Source organism: Aphelocoma coerulescens, chromosome 3 (assembly GCF_041296385.1).
Source record: "Aphelocoma coerulescens isolate FSJ_1873_10779 chromosome 3, UR_Acoe_1.0, whole genome shotgun sequence".
Lineage (NCBI taxonomy): Eukaryota > Metazoa > Chordata > Aves > Passeriformes > Corvidae > Aphelocoma > Aphelocoma coerulescens.
The window spans coordinates 23,581,856-23,599,819 of NC_091016.1; the positions used below are offsets into that span (position 1 = coordinate 23,581,856).

The 17,964-nt window shown below is 40.4% G+C and overlaps 2 long non-coding RNA genes across 2 annotated transcripts; both read left to right on the plus strand.

Annotated features, from left to right (window-relative positions):
* Positions 1 to 372: 372 nt before the first annotated feature.
* Positions 373 to 11,602, plus strand: LOC138107796 (uncharacterized). The gene is made up of 3 exons (XR_011149705.1): positions 373 to 435; positions 10,102 to 10,212; positions 11,530 to 11,602. It is a non-coding gene; the product is annotated as an uncharacterized lncRNA (long non-coding RNA).
* A 2,452-nt stretch (positions 11,603 to 14,054) lies between these two features.
* Positions 14,055 to 17,481, plus strand: LOC138107795 (uncharacterized). The gene is made up of 3 exons (XR_011149704.1): positions 14,055 to 14,112; positions 17,096 to 17,154; positions 17,275 to 17,481. It is a non-coding gene; the product is annotated as an uncharacterized lncRNA (long non-coding RNA).
* Positions 17,482 to 17,964: the final 483 nt, after the last annotated feature.

The following is a 17,964-nucleotide window of genomic DNA, read 5'->3' on the forward strand; positions in this document are numbered from 1 at the left end:
AGTAAGTTCATGAGAAAGTGCCTCTGAGGAACTTTATGAAGTGGCTAATGAGCATCATTTCAACTGTTCCTCCTCCTGCCAACCATGCCACCACCCTGATGCAGCGTGAAGCCACCCTGTTTTGTTCAACTCTCTCTTCACTGCTGCATCCTCATGAATCCAAGTACCCTTCCAGCATTTCCCACAAGGACACCTTGCTACCCACAGCAATCCTAATGTATGGAAGTATGGCTGATACTGAGGAACTTCTTGTGCAGACTGTCTCCTACCTTTCAGAACATTTCCAAAATATCTGTCCCAGTTGTTAGAGAAAATGAAGCTGTGTGCATAGGAAAATTGTCTGAAAAGATGCAATGTTTGGCTTCTTTCCTCAGATCCAGAATGTACTATGTGTTCCTTGGATAATGGACAACGTGCTGGGTAGTTCCAGATAAGGTATCCAATAACTCTATTTTGTGTCCCCACTTTTTTTGCCCTTGTTCCAGAGAAAATTGGACAAGTGCCTGAGAAATAATTTTATTGTGTGGAGAGTTACTATGAAAACGTATTCTGCTATTTTTCATTGACCTCTAAAATGAACTCCCTAATTAAGTGCAAATGGGAAACTGACTTGGAGCAGGTTGTCTCTAATCTTGGACAAGACAGACACAGTAAAGTTTATGAACTTGATAGACTGAAGCTGCCAAAAGTCAGTTTTGCTTTTCTTCCATTCACTGCACATAGAATATCTATAACATGTTGCTGAAAAATACAAAAAAGGGAGATTCCTTAGACATCTGTTTGCACTGAAAGTATCAAAAAAAAAAAGGGAAAGGCAGATGATATTCCAGATGATAAACATTTGTGCAAATTAATCTTTTATGCAGTAGCTTTTATCTTCTTAAAGAATCTTTTCTTCTTACTGAGTTGCACCATAAATATAAGAAATTGCACACATATAAAAAAAATAAAAGTTCTTATATGCTGTGGAATTTTTTCCTCCTGAACTTACATCTAGGGGAACAGTTAGAGAAAAAGATTAAAATGGGCTGCAATATGCAAATTTCAGTTCTTGCTAAAAGTGAACCTAAGTTTATGGTGAAGTCATAGGATAATATGAGTTCATTACAAATTATATGTGTATGTATGCAAGTAGAGCTACCAGAGATTTGCCACTTCAAAAATTATGAACAAGATTTTATGGCACTGGCTCACATGGATATGCCAGGCCAAGAGGGGAGTGATGCAAGAATAAAGGACCCAGTACATGGTTTCATGCCTTCTACTCAGTCTGAGCAATGCCAGTCCTGTATTGGAGAACCACTTGAAGTACAATGCTGGAAGCTAGGCTTGAGAATGCCCTAAGAAGTAGGGTAGGTGTTCCTACAGGGTGCTGTGCCTCCAGGAGGTCCCAGTGGGTACCCTACACCCGTGCAAGGCACCAATACTGTGCCCGGGTGCAGGAGCCCCTTCACTCAGTCTCAGTTACTGCTCTCTTTGCCCTGCCTTGCTTCTGCTGCTCTTCTGTTTATAAACTGACCACAGTCCTGTGCCTTACCCTCATTTTATGGCCTTGATCTCAAGGCTAGATCCATTCCTGTCATCTCCACAACATTCTTTCAGCTCATGTGCTTCACAAGGGAGAGGGCACTGCCAAGGCAGATCTGACACCAGGGGGACTACCGAGGGTTTCCCTTACTACTGAAGTGTAGGGCATTAGGAGTAATGGAAAGCAAGAGGAATCCAAATACAGCTGTGAAAGCTAAGATAACTGAAATAAGGGCCAGAGAATGAATTTAGCTTCTGTCTGAAAATTTTCAGGGTTTTTTTCCAGACCTCTGGCTACAGCTATGTGACTGTGTTTCTGGCAAAAAACAGAAGTAGCTCTGCTGATATCAGTGTGAATCTGATGGAAGATCAGGCTCAGACTCAAGAGATTTATTCATCTGTTTTATCCAAAAATATTTAGTCACCAAAATCTGAAATGTGTTTTTTACCTATTCACATGCATTAAAATGCTGTTAAGTAAGAGAGATATGAAGTCTTTTCACCAACCCTTGTAGCACATCTGCTGGAAAGATCGCCTTTCATCAGAAAGGAACGCTTTCTTTATGAGTGACAAAACTCCTCTGAAATCCTTATTTCCCAGGGATGTACTTTTCCCTAGGAAAAAAAAAATTACTTTTGCCCCATGGGTCTTTATTAATAAGGCCTTCATTTGGCTCTTTGACTTTACCCTTCATTCATGACTTGTCAGGCTCCTTGGTAGTAAAAATAAAGGGTCATTTTCCTCTTTTAAATATGCAAGCAGAGACAAACTAGAAAGTGGAGTTACAAATGCAGGAGGAAACTGATGCTTCTCTCACTGCAAAAGACCTTTGTGGTAAATGACAAATTTACACCAATGCAAGTGATATGAAAAGGAATATCTGCAGTGTTTTTGGATGAAGAAATAGGGTAAGAAATGTCAAGTGACATGAGAAGGGTCATTAAGGCAAATTCTGGGGTAGGAATTTACTCACAGTTCTGCACTGCAGTGGATATAAATATTTATTCCATCTTACTTTGCATTCAAGTGTTAAGAAGTATCCAAACGTGAGTGCAATATTGCATGAAGCTTAAGTAAGGACTAACTTCAGAGTTTTCTAAATACAAGGAGAGCAGGGCTTCTTCTCTAACAGAGATTTACTATCTGCCATTTAACAAAAGCCTAATTTTCCACTTTTAGCACCCTTACAAAATGCTGAATGGCCTCAGTTCTCCTGGTGCCTAGAACCTTGTACCACACAGCTCTAACCATGGCAACATGATGTGCATAACCTGAGTGGTACCTCACAAAAACTCAGATGGTACTCACACTGAAGGTCCATGGTGGTCACACACAGGCAGGAATGAGAAGACACCTCTGTAGAAGCTGCATTATAGAAACCACATTTAAATTTTACTCTGCTACAAAGCTGCTCCCTAAAACTACTTGCAATACCAAATGTCATCGTTTGGTCTAGCAGATCAAAACATGACGTGCAAGTCCATCTATGCTGTTCAAAGCCCTCATGCTGCCCAAATTCTTAAATCTATTCTAAATTGGTTTATGTGTAATTATTGGTACCTAAGGTTACACCACTTAAATCTTTCTGAGTAGATTTCTCTAGTATGTCTGCTTTGGCTTTATTTGCCCTGACTTTGTCTTGATTTTGGCTCTGTTGTGATCTTTCCCTCAAAATTTAATATAAAGAAGTTCCTCACATTTATGGAGCAAACACCTGCTGAAGTCCCTTGGGCATTTTGAGTCCAAGAAGAACAATACAAAAGGCTTATCTTGAATGTAAGATTTGGTAAACTGGTTTCTTGTAATAGGCAGGAGTGCATCATGATTCCAAATTGGGGTTTTCCCCAGAGTGAGCCCTGAATGTGATGTGTCATGAGAGCGTGAGAACACTTACCTAATAAACAGGGATCCCTGTGACAGTCTCTCCATGGATTTTTTCGCCTCATAAATATGTCACTTTAACTCCATACTTATTTTTAAGAATTTTTCCACCAACTCTGATGAGATGGAACTGTCCTGGAAGTACTTAAAGACTGAGCTCATCTTCCATTTATGCTTTTTTTTGAGATAAAAAATATTAATTAAAAAAAAAATCAGGTGCCATTTTAGGCTCAGATATATTGGACCACCGTGTCCCATCTTCATTTTGTCCTGGAGAGACTGGTTCTATGGTCAAGTGCTGCCATGAGAGAGGGAGAGTTCTCTACAAGTTTGTCTCTGGGCTTTCAGAGCTGCAAATGCTTTGGAGAGACAGCAAGCAATGGAAAGAAAAGACTGGAAATCTATTTCAGACTCTCTTGCAGATTTCCTCTGTTGATCTATAGGCAAACACTTAGGTCCAGGTTTTCAAAAGTCATGAATTAGGTATTTAACAAATTGATTCTGAAAGAGTGATGGTTTGTACAACATCCAAGTGCTAGTGTTGCACTCCCTCAGTTTGTGGCTCCTACAGAATTCTGCAGCATGCCCTATAAATACCGACTTTGTATACCAAATTAATATATTTTTAATTTTTTTAAGAAATGTTATCTTTTCTTCACATCCTAATAAATTTAAACTTGATGCTGAACATGCATACATTATTCAAAGGAGGACAGTGATTACTGGAAGACTTCCAGATAGGAAGGGCTGAAAAGGTTGGAACTGTTCTCTTTAGAGGAGAAAGGCTAATACAAGAAACACAAAGAAGAAATAATAATTTTAAAAACTAATAGAAGGAATAAAGAATATTGGTGCTTTGCATTTCTTTATACTTCAAAAGGGCCAATTGATCATCTTCTAGTAATTGGCTTGATTGACTACCAGACTAAATGAACTTCTTGAATCTCACCGGGCTATTCCTAGAGCAGACATGGAAATGCGATTGTGATGCAGGCCAAACTGTGGTCCTACAAATATATTCTCAGTCATTATTCATTTTAAGGGAGTGCAATGCACTCTTAAAGATTTGTAAAGTGCTTGAGATTCTCTTATACAGGGTGTGAAAAATCATAAGTGTGTGAGAGCATGTGTGTCTGCACATGCTTCTTTTAGAGGATTTTAATTTATGGACGGAGACTTTTGCATACAAATAAACACACTCCTGAATTAATCCATCTGGCCAGATCTCAGTGTCATGGACTGGATTCATTCAGATAACAAAAGAGGAAGACAGAAGGATTAGTGAAGCAAAAAATGGAAAGTACAAGTTAACTTGGGGAAGCTGAAGGTGTCTGGAGCCAGCCAGTAGAAAATATATTTCAAGTGTCAGATTTTGTCCCAGCATCTACCTGGCAGAACCCCTGTCAGAGTTCCATCAGAGCAATATCTCTGGGCTCTGTACCACATGATGTGGAAGCTTGCACACAATAACAAATAGTCCCCTAGGCAGCTATCTTCTGTCCTCTTTGCCTTGTTTTCAGTACTATCACCACAGCAGCAGCTATGATTATGTGCCATGTGGAATAACAGCTTGATCATGTCCCATTTCTGCCATGCCTTGACATTGGCTTCAAAAGCAGTGTTCTTCTATGCTAAATTGGAGTTATAAAACTAAGTCCTTCCCATGTGAATAAGTATGGTAAATAGAGGATATTGATTTAAAAAAATAGGGGAAGGTAAAGTTTCTTAAATATTGCTAGCTTGGGAGCTCAGCCCTATGGTTAAAGAGCACTTTGACAAAAGTGTTTCTATGCTTAAAACAAGCTTTTAGCAAATGAGGCAGTATTTCATCAGGGTTTATTTATCATCATACCCAGGATGACTGAGTTTAGTAAAGGAGATAAATACAGAGTCTAATTGTTCAAGTATCAACCAGCTGGGACACAGGCAGCCTTTTCATTGCTGCTTAAACAGCAAAACTGTGACTCCTTTTACCCACAGAAAGTCAGAGTGGCTCACAGAAAAGGCTGTGGTCACTAAAGACATCTTACTCACTGCTTGCCAAGGGAACTCATCCCAACCCCCAGGAGTTTCCAGTGCCTGTGCTGTCATTGTCAGAAAAGCATCAAAAGGGAGATGTGTGACTAGAAACTGAGAATGGACTTGAAACTCCTCAAAAAGCAGCTGCTGAAGACCAGACCTGGCATCAGATGGTTGCAGATGAGAAAGCTGTCTCACCTTATTTTCCACCCAAAGTTTTTCTCTGATATGAAATAAATTCATAGATTCAAGCAATACAGAGCTGCAAAGTGAGGGCTGCACCTTACTTAGAAACTCATAGAATTTCTTGTCTCCTTCCCCTTACTTTTCCTTCAGATTTAAAAAAGCTCTGCCTCCTGAGCACAGTGAACTTCGATTTTGCTGATCATGTCTTTAATGCCTCCATCTCCATCCCCCTAGGCTGGGTTCCTGCAAACTTCAGCAGCACAGAATCAGGGCTTCAATTGTGCCTTCTTCAAAGCCATTTTTGATACGTGCTCATCTGTTAACCTCTCCTTCCCCCTCCTAGCAGCTATTACTGCAACAGAGATTAAATGTAAGCACAAGATTTTTAAGAGAAACATGGTATTCTTGGTTTCACTAGCTGGCACATAAAAACCTGAGAGTGTGGGATTGATTTCCAGGTACACAAACCACCTGCCAAGATCTGAGCGGACTTTATCAGGAAGATGGCTCAGTTCTCCACTTGTGCCTGACTAGTCCAAAGGGCTTTTCTCTAGCCCAGATCAGGATCTGCAATCATTTATAGAACTGTTCAGGAAATTAAATTTCTTTTTCTCTGAAAAAATGCATACTTTTTTTATTTCAGCAAAATCATCCACAGTCAAAGACCAGAAAAAGCAGCCTACCAAGCCCTGCTGTTTCAATTACTGAAAACAAAACAAAAACCTCCAAAAAACCAAAACCATATTTAATTTGCTAGCAACCTCAAGTACTGTCCCTAAGACTGAGTTTGTTTTAAAGTTCCTCTTTGCTAGAAGTTTTCAACTAGCTTTTAATGAACAGGGCCCTGGACCTGCTGTTGTTGAAGGCAACAAGGAGGAGAAGGAGATCTGGCACATGAACAGTCCTTAAGTGATCAAAATGTGGATTTACCCAGATGATCTCTTGTGTAGGAATAATCTACACAAAGTTACAGAAAAAAAATAAAATAGACCATAATGGAGAGAACATCAAAAAAACACTGAAGAGCAGGCAGCAGATTTTCTCAGCATAGACATCTGTAAATTAACGAAGTTCCAGTTTAAACAAAGCTTGTCAGAAGGAGTCTCTCCTTTTACACATTCTTTTTGGCTTCAAACAGTACAGATAAAAATACAATTCCTGCTCCTTTCTGCAGCACCCAGGACAAACAGTGCTGACCTTCCTCAGCATTTTCATGCATCAGTATTGACCTGTTCCTCTGAAACCACTAATCCTTGACTACTTCTGAATGACACAGAATATTAAAAGAGATTTCCTCCTGAGCCCAGTAAAGAGCTTGAAATCCTTCCAACTCTGCTAGCCTGCTAATCCTTAAATTATATATGTTTTTTTAATCTGGTCTAAGTGTGTGTCTCTGCTTTTAGTCACTGACAGACATGCTTTCATTTTGGTCACTGTTATCCTGGAATTTCTTCAGCTGTATGGTGAATGGTAAGATACCACTCTACGCTCACCCTGTGGCTACCATAAAAAAATTTAGACTGACTTTGATTTTTTTTAAATGGGTGCTTAGAAACAGTTCTGGGGCTGTGCAAAAAGACCTCCCAGAGATTTAGGCTTCAAATAGCAACAATTCTTTGAGCCTTCTAGAACATATCGGCCCTGGAACTTTATTTAGGCTCCAATTTAGTGCCTGGATTTCACAAGCTTAGTGATCTACCTGTGGCTTGGGAGGCCAATACTGGGAGATGGCAGGCATTCAGTGCATTGGAAAATTGAGCCAGTTATCTAAATCCAGCCTGCAGAAATCTAATCTTAGCCAGAAGTTTGCACCATTTGTCAGCACACAACTCTTCCTTCTCCCCTCAAAAGTTTTCCAGATTGCATGTATCACATTTCATTAGGGACTCCTCTTATTTTTTGAGTAGCCATATGACTTTTTTCTTTTTTTTTTTTTTTTTTTTTGGTTGTTTTTGTTTTTGACCAGCTCTGTCAAGAGATTTCATAAGGTAACTTCATTAAACTTAAGGAAGTTACCACACTGACAGTTTGCAGCGTGTTGTGAAAGGTGTAGTGACTTGGAAAGTCTGACTTGTTGTCAAAATGAAATGTGCTAGTGCTGTGTGTAAAAACCCACTGGCCCCCCAGGGAAAACAATGAAAATATTCAGCAAAGACACAAGCCTGCCTTTGTATTGTGTGTTTTCTGTTTCTCCTCTTCTATCTTTTTGCTGTGGAGGCCCTCTGATAGAAAATTAAGGCTTTAGGTTTTTCATTTCCTTGGTAAAGCAGAGCACAGAACTTGTCTCAGTAGCAAAACAGCCAAACACGGGAGCATAATTGTTCAAAGCAGTTAAGCTTCTCTCATTTGCAAGCAATCTGAGGTGTCTAAAGGAGTTGTGTTGCATGGCAGCCTTCTTTGCAGAGTCCAAATGCTGCTCCATGCACTGACTTGCACCAGGACCCTCATGTGCTCCGAGGGATTCCCAAGATGTCTGGAAATAGAGAGCATCTGTGCTAGAGCAAGTTCCCCCAGGACATAGGTCTGTGAAAATGTTCCCTGCCAATATACCTGCTGTAAGGGGTTTCTCACATCAGATGCTTCACCTATAAGTGTTTATACTGGCTCCTACATCTAAGCATGTTGCACAGGAATGAAAACCACCTTCTATAAGCCAGACAAACTACCAAGGAAAAGAGGCAGTGCAATCATTTTGCCTTCCCTGTGTCCATCACCGTCACTGTGGAACAGGAGCAGCTGCTGGTGAACTGTTAGCCCCTCCATGCTCCTGAAGCCAAGATAAAAGCCATTTTTCCTTAAAGGCTTGCCTTTTTCTGTAGATCATTGCCTGAATCTGAACAATGCAGAGGGCTTTGCGTAAGACTGAGATCTGCCTGAGTGTGCCTACAAGGCACTATAAACTACACCAGGCTCCAGGAGTTCCTAAAGGAGGTTGCTGCTCCCTCTTCCACTTCTGTGGTCAATTTGCCCATAGAAAATCCCTGGTGTTGAGCTTTGTGGGCAGTGCTGTGGGAGGGACCATACACAGTTCTTCAGAGGACAACACTTCACCTTGACTTGTACCTCAAACTTTTAAGAACAAGCTGAGACATCCTGCAGCCAAAGAAAGGAGACACCACTGCAAAAGCAGCAGCTTAGTTCTCCTTTCTTTCAGTCATGTTGGTATCTTGCAAGAAGACTGATTAATGCCTTCAAAGACCTCAGTGAAGCTAATGATAAAGCATTCTCTTTTTTTAACAAAACCAGGGTTTTTCTTCTCTGTTTCTATGTAAGCATACCAGGTGCATTGGAATGTCATACTGCATTTTGAGGGGAGAAAAACCTTCCTCACTGCAGTAGCTGATCAGGTTGGACCTTGACAATCAGGGGCTTGCTCACTCAACTTTTCTTTCTGAAAAGTTGCCATTATTTTCCCTAACCCATATTAGAAAGCTCCTCAAGATTGTTTATGCCCAGTCTCAGCTACGCTTGTGGCAGCTCTCTGGAGGCGGGGATGGTGCTGGTTGTACCCTGGGTGAGCCACTATTGAAAAACAAGTCCATGCTGACTCCTGAAAGGAAGATTAACAGGTAGAAGTTCAGGATGAATCTGGCTGGCAACGCTTTCCGTGCTCTGTCATTACCAGACAAATGGCAGCACAAAACCTCCAGTGATAAGGCAGTGCGTTTTAGGAAGCAGGAAGCATAAATTACGCAAACAAAACAGTGGACCTTTAAAAGCCAGTATTGTGAAAAACATTTGCTGACTTCAAAACACATTCTCCTTTGAATTTTTCCTCATCTCTTCAATTTGTACTCATTGTTCTTAACAAACTCAAAGAAGCAATACCAATGGAATTGCATCAGACAACCTTAAAAACAGCAGGAGTCAAAGCCAAATAAGCCTGTTAGAAATGAATTTGTTATTTTATTTTCTTTTTCATTAAGAAGACAGTTGTCCTCTATTGATAAAGCAAGAGGGGATATTGATAAAGCATCTGGGAGAAGACAGTAGTTTTCTTTCTGTGGCACCCCTGCTGCAGCTCTGACTTTAAATGCAGCAGGTGCACGTGTCTGCGTGGTGCCCTCCCTTAACCCCGAAGGAAACCATAAAGGAAATTTAGGTGGGGGTGGATGATACAACTGTCTGTCAATTGCTGCTAATCCACTAGAGGCCATTGTGACACAGAGTAAAGGGTGCTTGGCACAGCATTGCACTCCAGTGCTGCTTGGGCATCCTCTTTGCTCAGCTCACAGTGATGAGTCGAGGAGTTTATTCAGTAGCTATTCAAGGAGCAGCAGAGCAGAGAAGTGATTCCTCTGGATGTTGTGAAATTTCCCATGTATTATGGAGGAAATTCTGCTGGGCAGGAGCATCAACTTGTGCATGTAGTTCTTGCTCCAACAACATGGAGTGTACCTTATTATGGCATTTTGCACATGATGTATGGTACTGGACAATTATTTGGAATCTAGAAATCATCTTAACAATTTCTTTTTTATTTACAGTGTTTTAAAAAAGTGGTTGCCTAAGGAGCGTGAAAGAAATACTGTGATGGCAGTCAGAAGTCAGCTAGTTTGCACTGTCTCACTCATCTGTGAAAATGAGTGAAGAAAAAGGTGATTTTTGAAGAAATGTGTTTCTGGTGGAATGGATGGTGAGCTGTCAGAAAATTTAAATTTGCTAGTGATGGCAATCCTGGGAACTGGAGAAGTGGAGAAAAGGAGTCAAATCAGGACAAATACAGCTGTCAGGAGGATAAGACAATAGTCAGAAAGGAAGAAAAAGAGATATCCAAGAGGGCAAGTCTTCTTGCCCTATAAGCCTGTACATCTTAGGGCAGAAAAGCGATGATCTCTAACAGCTCCTAGGCCAGTTGTCAGAAGAAATACCTGATATATTTTGTCATTTCCATTTATCCCTGCAGCTACCTGAAGATACAGCAACAGCATTGAAATGTTTTAAGGCAGTCAACCAAGTCTGGTCTTCCACTGAAAAGAAACAGGGCCAGACTGGCTAATTAACGTTAGTGAGATGATTCTCCAACTCTTTTCTGCCATGTACTGTACACTATAAAACACATGTAAGAGTTTTTTAAAAATAAATACATATATGAAGACATTATTTCAGAAATCAGTACAGGAATGTTTAACATCTGCATTAAAAAAATACCAGAAGGAGAGACAATGCAGAGTCATTGTGGCAAACAGATTCTTTCTTGTGGTTGCAATATCATAATCTTTCTTGTGCTGGGATTTAGGGAACAGCAAATCTAATGAGCCTTTCTCTGATCTTCCTGAGAGTGTCACAATTCAGGAACAATTCCACTGTAGTCAACAAACCTGATAATCAGGTAAGTTGATGTATGTGGATGGAGGCTCAGGCTCCCTTTCTCAGGGGAAACATGCCTTCCTTACCTCTTTTACTTGAAGCACCTGGCAACACATTCCTGTGTGGATAATACATCTCTGAAAAACAGGACAGCCACTTGGATGTCTGGAGGGACTGATCCCACTTGTTTTTAAGGCAATGTCTCCTCATTCTATTAGAGTTTTGGGAAACCTGGTCAGAGACTGGCTGTTAACATCAAGTCAAAAATTAAGCAAAGCACAGAAAACTGATTTATTACTCAAAAATTATTTTTTTTATGTATAAAAGATTACACATGTGTATTTTCAGACAAAAATATTACAAGGAGTATGAGAGAGCAGGAGAAAGCAAAAAAGGAATGCTTGCTAGATAGACAGGATTTTTTAAAAATAGAAATACATTAATTTAATGAATAAAGCATTGAGTGTGCACTGTAGGCCCTGTGTTTTTAAAGATTTAGAAAGCTAATATAATATGAATCCAGCCATATAATCCCGTGTTCAAAAAATGTGAAATAATAATAATAACAATGTAACCTCATCCTCAGTATTTCCTCATTTCCTTAGGGCCACAGTTTCAAAAGGACTTAAAAAACATAGCAACAACACATTCCAACACTTCCCTCTGATTATGGGAAAGCACCCTGCCCTCCAAACCTAGGTAAGTGTTGACGTGCTCAATACCTCCAGCCTTTTCCTCCACAAGCTGTCAGAGGAATGGGTCACATGTGTATGTCACAGGGGTCAGGCCTTTATTTCAGCTTTTGGGCCTGGTCCAGCAAGCACTGAAAATTAGGCTTGGCCTTTGTTATCTAAAGAAGTTTCTTGGTGTTTCACTGAAATGCTGTGTGGTACTTAGCACTGCTACCAATAAGGTTTTGAGAATCGAGCTCCTCTGCAAACTTGGATATTAACCTGCCTACACAGGAGTGCATTTCCTTTTAGGCTCAAAGGCATCCCCCAAGCTGGTCTTTTAAATGACCTGTGAGACCCTCCTCCTGCGATGCCACCACCCTGCCTTCCCCAGGCAGATTCCTGTATGTGCATGGCAGCCTCGGGCTCTTTCTGGGGTTATGACGACCTCAGGGATGTATCAGCATGGAGCTTGCTGGAAGATGGATGGCTCAGAGAAAAGTGAGGGAAGAGTCAGACTTTGTTGGGAGTGTTTAGCAACCTCCCTTGGGAAAGCTAGAAAAAGCCTGAATAACTGACAGGAGCAGGAGCAGGCATGGTCAGACCTCTAATGCAAACTCTGACTAGATTTGAAGGGTCTTGTGGACCTCAGTAGACTAGAATGAAAATTTTTTTAGTAATGATCATGAGCATCTCTTCTTGTGCTGATTATTTTACCCACGATTCTTGGATATACTTATGAGTTGTTTGGGGGTTTTTTCGGTGGCCTTGAGTAAAATGAGGCATTAGGAAGCGCTTGGTAGCTGATTTTGTGCAGATCTAGATCTATAATCTAACAATCCTGATCACTAACTAGACAGCTGCTTCACAGTGCATCCAGAGCAAAAAAAAAAATCATCTTTTTTTAAGCAACATAAACTAAAACATGTTTATTGTTTTGGTGGTTTGCTTTATTTGAAGATATTTGTATCTAGTTTTCTTCTGTCTTTGAATCTTCTAGAGCAGAATCATCTCCTTTCCAGTGCCACCTTGGTCTTGAGTAGCTTCTGGAAATTAATTTAATTTAATCTATTAAATTAATGGATCCAATCCTTGATTTTCAAAATCAGGAGATGCAAAATTATTTTGAACTGCTGTTTCATTAATTAATTTTGGTTCAGGTAAACCCTCTGAGGGATTGTAATAAATATTTAAAATATTACTCTCAAAGCAGCCTCTCCCCAGCTAGGACAAAGCCACACCATCACCACATTTTGGTGACTTCAGCAGCACATGTTATGACAGAAATGCTTCAGTCTTGAGAGTAGCTACTTCCCTATTTTTTTAATTGTCTCTTTGTGCCAAGAATGTTTGCCTTTCTTCTTCTTCTTTTATACACATGAAACAAAGTTCTCCATTACATTGTGCTTCAAATCTGCATTTTCCGGTGCATGGAAAAAGACTTCTTCTCAGCCCACTCTGCAGTCTCCTGGAGCAAAGCTTTTTGTATGCAGTGAGGAGTGCATCATGCTTTGGCCATAACTGGAATGTGCACAGCTTTGTGAAGTTTCTCAGAATGACTCCAAGAGTGGAAGCAAATAAAAAACCACAGAGATATTTGTATCTTCAATGTGCTTCAAGTAACTGCATTATTACCACAGCACCTCGGAGGCTTCCCATTTTTGCAGATTGCACATTGTCACCACTTCCTAAATAGCTGTGTTTATTTATTGAAACTCAAGAGTTTTATTTAACACCTCATGTAAAAAACACTTCTCCTTATCTAAGTCATTTAGGCCAACATCTCCAGATTTTGGTGCCCATAGCAACCCACTATAATCCTTATTTAGACATGCATTGCAAGTAGCCTCATTTTTAAAGGGAACCAGCTGGAGCATTTGTGAAAACCATACTTTTAATTTCTTTGGTTGCCTGGCTTTGAAATTTAACCAGCACAGTTAAAATAACAGGTGATATGAGAGGCTCAGGCTGTGGCAGAGACTGCAATCAGAACACTCATATAATTATAAATTAAGCATAAGCTTGAGCGAAGTGCTGGATTTGAGGTTTTGTTACCTAAAAGTGACAGACATGGAATTGAGCTGAGATTGCTGTAGGAATGCAAATTATGTGGTCATGTCTCACTGGAGGGGGAAGTTAAGGGCGTAATTCCCATCAACCTCTCCCAGGATCTCAGCACTGGCACTTAGATTTGGAAATGCTATTGTGGGCGTTGTCGTGTGCTGAGTCATTTAAGAGTCAGTGAAGTGAAGTGTTTCAGGAGAAGCTGGGAGCTGGCTGGAATTTTGATGTGAGAAATACCAGAAATCTCCTCCTTTACAAAAATAGAATGTGTTAAAATTATTTTTTGTCTGTGACAGACCACACTTGCTGCCATCATCTTGAATGCAGTGTAACCGGTGTTGGAGGCTGCAAGGCAGACCTGCAGTGGGCTGGGTCTGGAGCAGCCACGGCAGCAGCTGAAAATCTGCCTGGGGTGGCTGCTGGCTACTGTGTCGGAGAACCACAGCAGTCCTGGTATGAGCAATGAACAGCAGTGAGTTGGGGAAGTGGCACATTTTAGGTTTTAATTTTGCAGGTTGAACCCCCTGCCAAGGCTACAGTGTCAGCCAAAACCACAGAGTTTCAAAATGTGTCTTAACAGCAAACCGAAAAATCAATATGCCTTCCTCATTTTCCTGGAGCCTGACAGAAAACCCAGTTAGTCAATAGGTGTCTTTCTGTCCTTTTTGGGGAGTACTGTATAAGATCCTGAAGGGTGAAAATAAACAGAGGGAAAATGGGGAATCTACTGTCATGCAGAAGGCACCTCTCTGGTAGGAGTTTTGTGCCATGTAAATAGACAAAGCCCTGCAGACTTGCCCTTCAGACCCCAGCAGAAATGCATGTTAAGGACTATCTACTTGAGTTCATTGCTGCATGGGAGATCGAGAAAGTAAATACTGGACTGTAAATCTCTGTCTGTTTACAAAAGGGCACAACAGTAGATAAAAGCATAGTAAATGGTGAGAGATTGGATTGGCAGCACTGGAAAAATCTTGGTTGGTAGCTATTACTTAGATGGCCAAGATGCTAAGGGTGCTTCTATAAAAAACTGTGTTCAAGGAAACATTGGCGGATTGAAGGCATACGATAGAGAAAATTATTTACACTGTTTTATTCAGCTACCTGTAATTGTGGCTTATAATGAAAATAGGAGGCCAAATTTGATCTCTATATGAGTGCAGCTCCATGGATCTGGCTTGTAAGTTACAAATAATTTATCTGAAGACAATTGACAATGTTTAAATTATTTGTTGTTTGCATGGATTAATGTTAATTCACATATACACGCTTTCTTGACTTTCCACGCATACAACAGTGGAAGTTTTGCAGACAAAACCAAAAATACAGTCTCTGAGTCAGGCTGCTTCTACCACTGTGTTAGTGAAATTTCTAATCATCATCTCATGACAATAGTTTCAAGGGATTTATGAAAAAGTAGCAGAGAATACACTTTTCTGTAATTTACTACTTCCTGTAATTCATCATACCATTTTTTCCCAAATTGCTTTGACTTTTTTTCGGGAGTATCATATATCACAGTGCAACTACTTGTGACCCTTTTTCAGCTGATACTCTTCTGCCTTTGTGCATTGTTTATTACTGTTTCTCTGCAAAGACAACTATGAAAGTAAAAGGTAAAGCAAGAGACAACGTGGTTGAATAGGAGTGTTGATTAGAAGGCAGCCTCTGTGGGGCTTTGTTTGGTTTACCAAAAATCCCAAAGATTTAGTTAAGAACTTTGGGTGTCATGGAACTGGTAAGTGAAATTTTACAGTAGGGGCTGCCCAGAAAGTCAGACTGGATAGTCTGCTCATCCTTTCTGGTTTTATGACACTTCAAGTCTACTTCAAATCTGTTGAAACCACTGGCACACAGTGCCAGTTAAGCACAGCCGCACCAAGTACATTTGGAATGGATTCACCTTTAGAAAAGCGTGGGCAACGATGTTAAAGCAAAGCAAAAATAAAGGTGGCAACATCAAGAAGGAAATGCAAAGTAATAAATAATATGAAGGCTGGATAAGGTAGGAGTCTGAAGTAACTGCTTCACCTTCAAAGCTGACTGGTGCCACAAGCTCTCACTTTTTTGAGTGGTTTGTTTAGTAGAAGATGAGAAATAAGAGGATATTTTCAGGGAGAGGGGAGTGTTGCTACAGATAAATAAAAAACAAGCCACAAGCTTATCAGAGCAGAAATTACCATCTACAGAGGACAATAAAAACATATTGGAGGCAGCGTTCCAGAGTTTTTGGATTCCCACCCATGGGTTTTGATATGCAGTGTTAGTACCATTACAACCAGGCCACTTGAAGACATAGATGAGGAAACACAGATTAGGGTACAATGTTTATTACATGTCTTTTTCAAATCTACTCTTTCCCTGTGTATTTATGTACACTTGGAATCATTCAGCATTCCCAGCAGTTATTTGAGGAATGAGTGCACTCTCAGTAATCTTCCTATTGTGGCAGAAGATGATAAAATAATTAACGAGCTAGCTGGGAGCTGGAAATTTCACATTCAGTTTCCAGCACTGACACAATCTTCCTGTATGACCCTGGCTAAGTCACGCAATCTTTCTGTCACCCAGTTCCTCATCTGTGCTTTGACTATGAGAAAAAATGAAGCATTTCTGTTTAGCTCTCCGAAAAAGCATCTCTACTGTCACACCTGCCAAGCACATCCTGATCCACAGCACACTTATTAATGTCCTGCTGTGAGTTGCACAGCAAAAGTCAGTCTGAGTAACCAGAACTCACCCACAAAAAGATTTTTAGCTACTTGCAAGTACAGCAAGGAACTGGTATCTTTCTGAGCTACCACTCCAGGAGCTCATGTCACCCTGGTGGGTGGTAACAACTTGATGAAAGTGTTACCAATTGTATTCTTAGTTTTGTGAAAAGAAATTGACTCTGAACTGGAGCAGTTCTAGGAAATGGGAAGTGTTGTCAGGCATGTAGTAATTACACAGCTTGTCTGAGATAAGTGCAGGGGACCAACAGTGCAGTGCACAGCACTCTGCTGGATGGAACCAGCATGTTGGAGCTGTGCCACAGAAGGTCTTCTCTTTGCCCATGTTAAAATGTAGATAATAAACCCAACATCTGGAGGAGCAATTCGAGCCTTCCTTGGAGTCACACCTTTCCACCAATCATTCTGAGGAACAGCTGGGATAGAAATAAAACAAGAGGCCTCAACTGAAGAGGCTGCTTGGAGGTACTAACATGACATCTGGGAAAGGGAGTCTCTCCTCCTTTGTTGTCACACTTTTATGTGTTGTCTCAACAGCACAGCAATAGTAGAGCAAGAGTAGACACATGGACGATCCCTTCAGAGTTTATGAAAACCATGAAATAAGAATCAACAGTGCACCACTGCATTTCAAGAGCTGCTCAAGGCTTTTTTCTGTATTAAAAGGCAAGAACTCTTTTTTCTCTATTTTCACCTCTTCACAGATATCCAGGTTCTCTTCCTGAAAACTGGTTTTTCTCCAGGGCCATGTGATCCATGTACAGTAAGCAATTTTTCTTTATTTTTTGTCTAATTTGTGGGATTGCCTGAAGGGTAATCACAATTCTTTTGTGGTTTTTTTATTCTCTGAATTGACTGGAAACGTCCAAAATTTTTCCTTCAGTGCTGAGCTGTGACCAGTCATGGATGCCACACGGAGGAAGTGAGGAGCTGATCCTGCAAGGCAAAGTCACTGGGAGTTGAGAGATTTTTGTCCTTCACTGATATGACTTCCCAGAGTTATAGGATGACTGGCTCCGTGGCATTAATCTGATGGCTTAGTCTTTATCTTCAACCCATGACCTAAGCCTGCTGATGTACACAACCATCTCAGAAGACCAGTGATACCTATTTAAATGTTTAAATGAGTTTAACATGTGAATCTATATTTATTTTCAGCATTTAACGTTTAAAACATTTTTTTAAATTTAACCTTTGATAATATAGTTGTCCTTATCTTTCTTTTTTGTTGCCTTATCTCTTTGTTACAATTATTAATAGCTTCTCATTATTGATAATAAGAGTCACATGAGTGACTGAATTTCAAAAGGACTCATTTCACATTTCACACATATTGTCCCCCTTTTGTCCAGAGACTCCCACAACAGTTCTGTTTTTCTTTTGCTTTAAGTTTTCCCTATCCATCAGGGAGTCTTATCCACCTCTTGGTGCAATGGGCTATGTTTGCAGCACATCTTTAAATCCAAGAATCTCCATTCTATGTCTGGCCAAAACCCTAGGAGAGTCTCTAGCACAGATGAACTTCTGAGAGCAATATTTTACTATCAGAAGGGCATGTCATACCTAGGAAGAC